Source organism: Pinus tabuliformis, chromosome 6 (genome assembly GCF_031772625.1).
Source record: "Pinus tabuliformis cultivar Carrire ecotype Pingquan chromosome 6, CPIR1, whole genome shotgun sequence".
NCBI classification, from domain to species: Eukaryota; Viridiplantae; Streptophyta; class Pinopsida; order Pinales; family Pinaceae; genus Pinus; species Pinus tabuliformis.
In genome coordinates, this window is record NC_142292.1 from 672,895,418 (window position 1) to 672,903,146 (window position 7,729).

Below are 7,729 nucleotides of genomic sequence, written 5' to 3' on the forward strand. Positions count from 1 at the left end.
GCAACCTCCTTTACATTACATAAATGAACAATTCTTGGATGATTCAAATGACAAAACCTCCTTTCTATATATAGGGGTCTAAGGAGTCACAATATAACCTAGTCGACCTAACAATAATAATATAAAGCCACAAAAATAACAATAGAGGGATTCTATGGGGCACAGTAATAACAATATGGGGATAATAGGGGCACAACAATATTAATAAGGGATACAACTACAATAGTAATGGGGTAATCACTAGTATTATAGGGACCCAACATGCCCCTCTCCTTCAAAAAAGTTTTGTCCTCAACGCTTGAGTAGTTTTGGATGCTTCTGTATAAAATTTTCATCCTCCCATGTGGAATCTTCAGCGGATAAGTTCTTCCACTTGATAAGATACTCTGAAATTGATCGATTTCGTAGCTGTCGAGTTCTTGTTTCTGTGACTGCTTCCAGTTCCAATATAATTTTTCCTTCCTTGTCAAGTTCTGGCAATATTGTTTGAACTGGGAGCTTGTCACCTATAACCTTCTTTAAACATGAAACATGGAAAACTGGGTGCAATCGAGAAGCTGCAGGAAGCTCCAATTTGTATGCCATAGTACCAATCTTTTGCAACACCTTGTATGGACCATAATACTTTGGTGATAATTTATTATCCTTCTTAGCTTGCTTGAGGGACATTTTCTTATATGGTTGTAGCCGTAGGAATACCCAATCACCTACATCAAAACTTCTTTCACTGCGATGTTGATCTGCCTGTTGTTTCATTCTATTATGTGCCAACACGAGGTTATCCTTTAAGAGTTGGAGGACTTGTTGTTGATGTTCGATGTGATGTTCCACTGCTTGAACCTTAGAATTTTCTCTTAAATATGATGTGATGGATGGTGGCTGATATCCATAAAGTGCCATAAATGGGGTCATTTTTGTTGCTGTATGGAAGGAAGTGTTATACCACCATTCAGCCAGAGGCAACCATTTGACCCATTGTGTCTGTTTATCAGATACAAAGCAACGAAGATATCCTTCCAAACATTTGTTTACTATCTCAGTTTGCCCATCAGATTGAGGATGATAAGATGAGCTATGAGCTAACTGAGTACCAAGACAAGAAAATAATTATGTCCAAAAATTTCCAGTGAAAATGGGATCTCTGTCACTTACAATAATCTTTGGGTTTCCATGTAGCTTTTGAATTGTTTCCATAAATGCAGTAGAAACTGTACTGGCTTTAAATGGATGTGATAATGCACAAAAGTGTGCATACTTGGTAAGTCTGTCAACTACCACCATGATGACACTCTTTCCCTCAGACTTGGGTAAACCTGTGATAAAATCCATTGAAACCTCCTCCCAACGTTGGCTTGGAATGGATAAAGGTTGTAATAGACCCGGTGTCTTAATTGTTTCAACTTTATTTTGTTGGCAAACCAAACATTCCGCCACAAACTTTTGAATATCTGATTTAAGGCCATCCCAAAAAAATTCCTTCTTAACCCTGTGGTAAGTTTTTAAAAATCCTGAGTGCCCTCCTAAGGGAGAAGTGTGCAATTCCATAAGAATCTTTTGTTTTAGCTGGGAATTCTTACAGAGGTATAAGCGATCTTTGTACCATAACGAATCATTTTGCCAGCTAAATGTATCAGACATACTGGAATCTTGTTGTAACTTTCGAATAAGTGCCCACACTTCTTCGTCATTCTTCCATTCCTCCCTTGCTTCATTTATCCAATCTGGTTGGATAATAGAAATGGCGCACAACAATGCTTCCACATCCTCATCCTTTCTTGAGAGTGCATCTGCCACCACATTTTGCTTCCCTTTTTTGTAGATGATTTCAAAGTCATAACCCAACATCTTTGTGACCCACTTTTGTTGCTCTTCAGAGGATAATCTTTGTTCTAAAAAGTATTTAAGGCTATCATGATCCGTTTTTACCTTGAAGTGTCTTCCCATTAGGTAGGGTCGCCATTTCTTAAGTGCATGGAGTATTGCCAACATTTCCTTCTCATAAATAGCTTTGTGTAAAAACTTTCCCTTGATTGGACGACTTTCAAAAGCAATGGGTCTTTCATCTTGCATTAAAACAACACCAATTCCATTTCCTGAAGCATCACATTCCACAATAAAGGTTTTTGTGAAGTCCGGTGTAGCTAAGACCGGTGCTTGGCACATTGCCTCTTTAAGATGTTCGAAGGCCTTTGTTGCTTCTGGAGTCCATGAAAATGCATCTTTCTTCAATAATGTTGTTAGAGGTGCTGCTATTCTCCCATAATTCTTAACAAACTTGCGATAATACCCTGTCAACCTGAGAAATCCTCGCAGATGCTTTATGGATGTGGGGATTTTCCATTCCTTAATGGCTTTAATTTTGCTAGGGTCTACCTTAACTCCTTCATGAGATACAATATGACCCAAATATTCCACCTCTTGTACTCCAAAGAAACATTTGGATCTTTTTGCATATAATTGTTTCTCCTCCAATAGTTGTAGCACCCTGTCAACATGTTCAACATGATCCTTCCAAGACTTGCTGTAGATTAGTATATCATCAAAAAATACTAACACAAATTTTCTAAGGAATGGTTTGAAAATGGAATTCATCAAACCTTGAAATGTTGAAGGTGCATTGGTAAGGCCAAAAGGCATGACCAAAAATTCATAATGACCCTCATGAGTTCTAAATGTTGTTTTGGAATGTCTTCAATCTTCATTCTGATTTGATGATATCCTGAACGAAGATCCAACTTGGTGAAGTAAATTGATCCATGCAATTCATCCAGTAATTCATCAATGACAGGAATGGGAAACTTATCTTTAATAGTGAGCTTGTTGAGCTCCCTATAATCCGGACACATGCGCCATGATCCATCCTTCTTGTGCACCAATACTACTGGAGCAGAGAAAGAACTTTGACTCGGTTGAATTATACCAGCCTCTAGCATTTCTGCAACCATACGTTCAATTTCACTCTTTTGGGCATAGGGATATCTGTACGGCCTGATGTTTGGAGGAACACTTCCTGGAATCAGATGAATAGCATGATCATGATCACGAATAGGTGGGAGACCTTTGGGAGTCTCAAATACCTTGGAATGATTGTCCAAGACTTTTTGGAGATCTGGAGAAATAGATGATTCCAATGTGGAAACATCTAGCGAACATAATTGTGCAATTACACCTCTTTGTTCCTTTTTTAGAAGCTTTGTCATACCATTAGAGCTGATTATCTTTCTCGGTTTCCCTGCAATACCCTTAATTCAACTTCCTTTCCTTCCACAGAAAATTTCATGAAAAGTTCTTGAAAATTAAAAGCTATTGTACCCAAGGATTGTAGCCATTGGACTCCTAGTACAACATCAACACCTCCCATTGGAATGGAAAGCATTGGGCTAGTCAATACATATTCTCCCATGGATAGCTTGATATTATGGCACTTTTCAGAGCAATTTATTGTTCCTCCATTTGCAACCATCACTTGACACTCTGGTGCTGGATATAAGAAGCAATTCAATTCTTTTGCTACCTTACAATGAATAAAATTGTGGGTACTTCCTGAATCAATCAACACTATTACCTTTTTCTTCTTGATTTGTCCTTCTATCTTGATGGTTTGAGGAGTGGTAATTCCCGCCAATGCATTACAAGATATGGTCGGATTCATTTCTTCTTTATCTAGGCTTTGTTCCTGGAGTATATCCTCTTCTTTTGACCTTTCTTGCTCCTTTTCTTCTTCCTCTTCACAATCTATGTAGAATAATTTTTTCTCAGCACACTTATGACCTTTAGTGTATTTGCTATCACAACTGTAACAAAGCCCTTTTGCTCTTTTTTCTTCCAATTTTTGTGGTGTCAACCTTATAGGTTGTGGAAGACTAGGGGCAACAACACTTCCATCTTTATAGTTGTGAGTGGTATGCTTCCTGGTTGCCATAATTTTGCTTTCCATTTTTCTTGCTAACCTGAATGCCTTCTCTAATGAATCAGGTTCCCAAAGGCGAACATCATGTTGGATATTATCCTTTAAAGTCCCTATGAACACATCAATCCTATGCTCCTCTGGAATAATTTTTACCCTTATGTTCAATTTTTGGAACTCCTCAATGTGCTCCATTATTGAACCCTTTTGTTTGAGACTTATCAATTGGCTAAAAAAAGTGTTGCTTTTTGTATCCTCATAATGTGCTATCAATTCTTCTGTAAAAATTGCCCAAGTGATAATTTGTTTACGAGAGCAAAGCCATTGATACCATACAAACTGATTTGGTTCCAAATATAAAGTTGCAATACGTACCTTTTGTGTGTTTTGCACATTATTGAGATCGAAAAATTGCTCCATCTGTAATATCCATGTTGCGGGATCCTTGCCATCAAACTTCCTCATATCGATTTTTGGAATATGGTGGGTCTTCGATCCCACATTAGAGTCTATGAAATCTTGATTAACATTTCTTTTGTTCGCATCATGAGTTTCCTTTACTACCTTTTCACCATTAGTAAGTATTTCTTGTAGAAAATTTGTCAAATCTGTCTTCAAATCTGCCATGTCTCTCTTCAAATCTGTCTTCAAATCTATCTTCAAATCATCAATCTCAGCTTCCACGCCCTTTATCCTTAGCTTCTATTAGCTTTTGTGAGAGTGACATTTGTTGCACTTGGTCTTGTAATTTTGATATATCATGTAGCATTTCTTCCTCTTCTTCATGAGTCATGCTAGAGCTTTCAGGTTTCTTACTAGGTGTTTGCATTTTCTTTCCTCGGGGCATCAGTTACCAATAATAATGCTCTACTATGCCCTTTGAATTCCTTCAAAATAAATTTTCAAACCAAGCTTAAGCAAAAATTTAAAAAAATCTACCACCTTTTTTCACTTTGTAGGAGCTCGATATTGCCTCTGATGTATCTCTGTACTTTCAGATCATCCAGTTATGAAATTACGATCTACAGTAGCCCTCTGTGTCCTCTTTCCAATGCCACAAGTCTGATCCAAATTGGATTCTCCAAGGAAGAGTTATGCTAAATCTCCCGCAGTGACCTAATTATAGACTAGTTCAGTAGAGCGAACTTGTACGACATGCCACGAGTCACTGTTTCGACCTTTGGCTTTGAAAAATATATACAAGAAACTAGAGTTTGTCCTCTTTCTGCACCTTCTTACAAAATTTCAATCCGATGCTCAGAGAAAAAGTTATGACGATTTTTCCCAGGTCACTTGTTTGGAATGTAATTTAGGAGTCTGCAAAAAGACCAACTTCCTCAGATCATATCTCCGCAAATACATCGTGAAAAGATTTGAAATTCGGATCCGAGATTCAGCGCGATTTCTTCTCAAATGGGTTTTTTTTTAGCTTCTGAAACGTCGCAGAAAAAAAGTTATAGCGAAAATTCCATGATGACCTTATTGGAGCAACGAAACCCTAGAATCCAAAGCTCTGATACCAAATGTTATGAAACCAGCTCAAGAAAAAGATAGAAAAGATAGATCAACGCCTTAGAATTCAACCTCTTTGAGGGGGCAACCTCCTTTACATGAACAATTCTTGGATGATTCAAATGACAAAACCTCCTTTCTATATATAGGGGTCTAAGGAGTCACAATATAACCCAGCTGACCTAACAATAATAATATAAAGCCACAAAAATAACAATAGAGGGATTCTATGGGGCACAGTAATAACAATATGGGGACAATAGGGGCACAACAATATTAAGAAGGGATACAACTACAATAGTAATGGGGTAATCACTAGTATTATAGGGACCCAACAGCCCAACTCAATGATCAGATCTTCTAAGGATTTGATCCTTGTGTCCTTGGCAATGGAGGAGGCCTTTTCCAGTTTATACTGGGCTGTCACATTGTCTAACGAGTCCTTGAGCTTGAATGTTGCCATTGCTTTTGCTGTGAGGGTGGAGTAGATCATCTCTCCAACCTGCTTGTGAAATTCTATTTGATCTATGGGATGCACATCCCTGGCTAAGACCTCAAAGTTGGTCTTCTTGTAGTCCACTATGGTTTTTGGCTGTTGTACATTAGGTTGTAGGAAAGACACCTGCATCTTTCCTTCTTTGATGTCAAAAGCTGACATCAATCTATTTTGATTCGGTGGTGTCATCTTCAAGTACTTGGCATAAGTGTCTGCCTTGAGCTTTTCATTCCTCATTTTAATCTCCTTGAATCTTTCCTTGATATCTGCTTCCTTGTCAGCTGGCCTGACAAAGGAAGACACCTCCACACTCTTTTGTCTCTATATAATCTGGGTGTTTGAAGAAGAGGGTTGCTGTGTTTCTGCTGATGCAGCAGTCTCAGTTGTTTGTCTACTCCTTTGCCCCATTGCATCAGTATCAATCATTTCTACTGATGCAGCGTTTTCCTCCTGTTCAGAGACTGGAGTCAATTTGGGCCTTTTGTTTAGTTGGAACTACTGATCAGTGATCTCCATGGCAGAGCTTGATGCTTCCTCCCTATTTCTTTTGGGATTCTTTTCCTCATTGGTAGGAGTCTGAATGATGGGAGGGATATTCATTGGCTCTTCCAACTTTGGGACCTGCAAGAAAGAGCTTTGGTCAAATTGTTTCTCCAATTCAATCATGGTGTTCTCCACATCCACCACTGTGCTGTCCATATCTATCAATGTGTTATCTACCTGGGTTTGTTTATAACCCCATGAGGGTCATAATTCCAAACGAAACTATTCTTGAATTTGAATTGCTGGAGTAACTTATCAGCTTCAGGCCCAGCCTCTCTAGTGTTGCAGATGAAAGGGCCCATTTGGTTTTTCATCTTAAACTCTGTCTTCTTCCTAGCTGCTAGGAAGTTGACCTCATCTGCACCTATCATTTCCCTGAAGTATTCCAGGGAAAATATTTGTTGGGTTGTGTTATATTCTTTCCACGTAGTTAATTAGGGGTTTGAGGGACACCCGTAACCCCACTTTATGGGGTCCGGGGAAGCGCCCAGGAAAATTTTGGTTTTGGACCCTATGTTAGGTTGGGCAAACCCACCTATGGTTTTGTACATGATTTTCGCACATGTTTTTTTGGACGCGATGGTTTTCAGTCCATGGTATTGGACACGATGGTTTTCGGTCCATGGTATTGGATGCTTCGGCATGTATAAATATGTATTATAACATTGGAAGGAACATAATGAAAAATCAAGCTGGTAGTCCCGGTTTTGGGATCCAGGGGAAAATCTCTATGTATATGTGTTTTATGTGTTATGCTCTCGCATTGTTTATTTTCTGTGTTTTAGAATTCGTATGCAGGTAATTTATGTACATGGTTAAAACCTACATTTGGTATCAGAGTTGTTTTGGCTTCAAGGGGACGCCTTTGTTGCTGAGGGGTTTCACTCAGGCCTGTGGTAGACCCTGTTCAGTGGGAGATCTGCGAGATCGATTCTGGTGGTGAAAGAAGATGGCAAGCAGTGGAAAGATAGAGATCGAGAAATTTAATGGTCAGAGTTTTGAGTTGTGGAAACTCAAGATGGAGGATCTGTTGGTGGATAAAGATCAATGGATCGCGGTAGATCCGGGTACTAAACCAATGGGAGTGTCCAATGAAGAATGGAAGAAGTTGGATCGGAAGGCAAAGAGCACAATATGATTGTGTGTCTCAGATTCAGTATTGCTGAATGTATCAGGGGAAGCTACAGCGAAGGCTTTGTGGGACAAGTTAGGGACTTTGTACCAATCTAAGTCTCTGGTGAATAAACTGTTCATGCAGAAAAATCTGTATA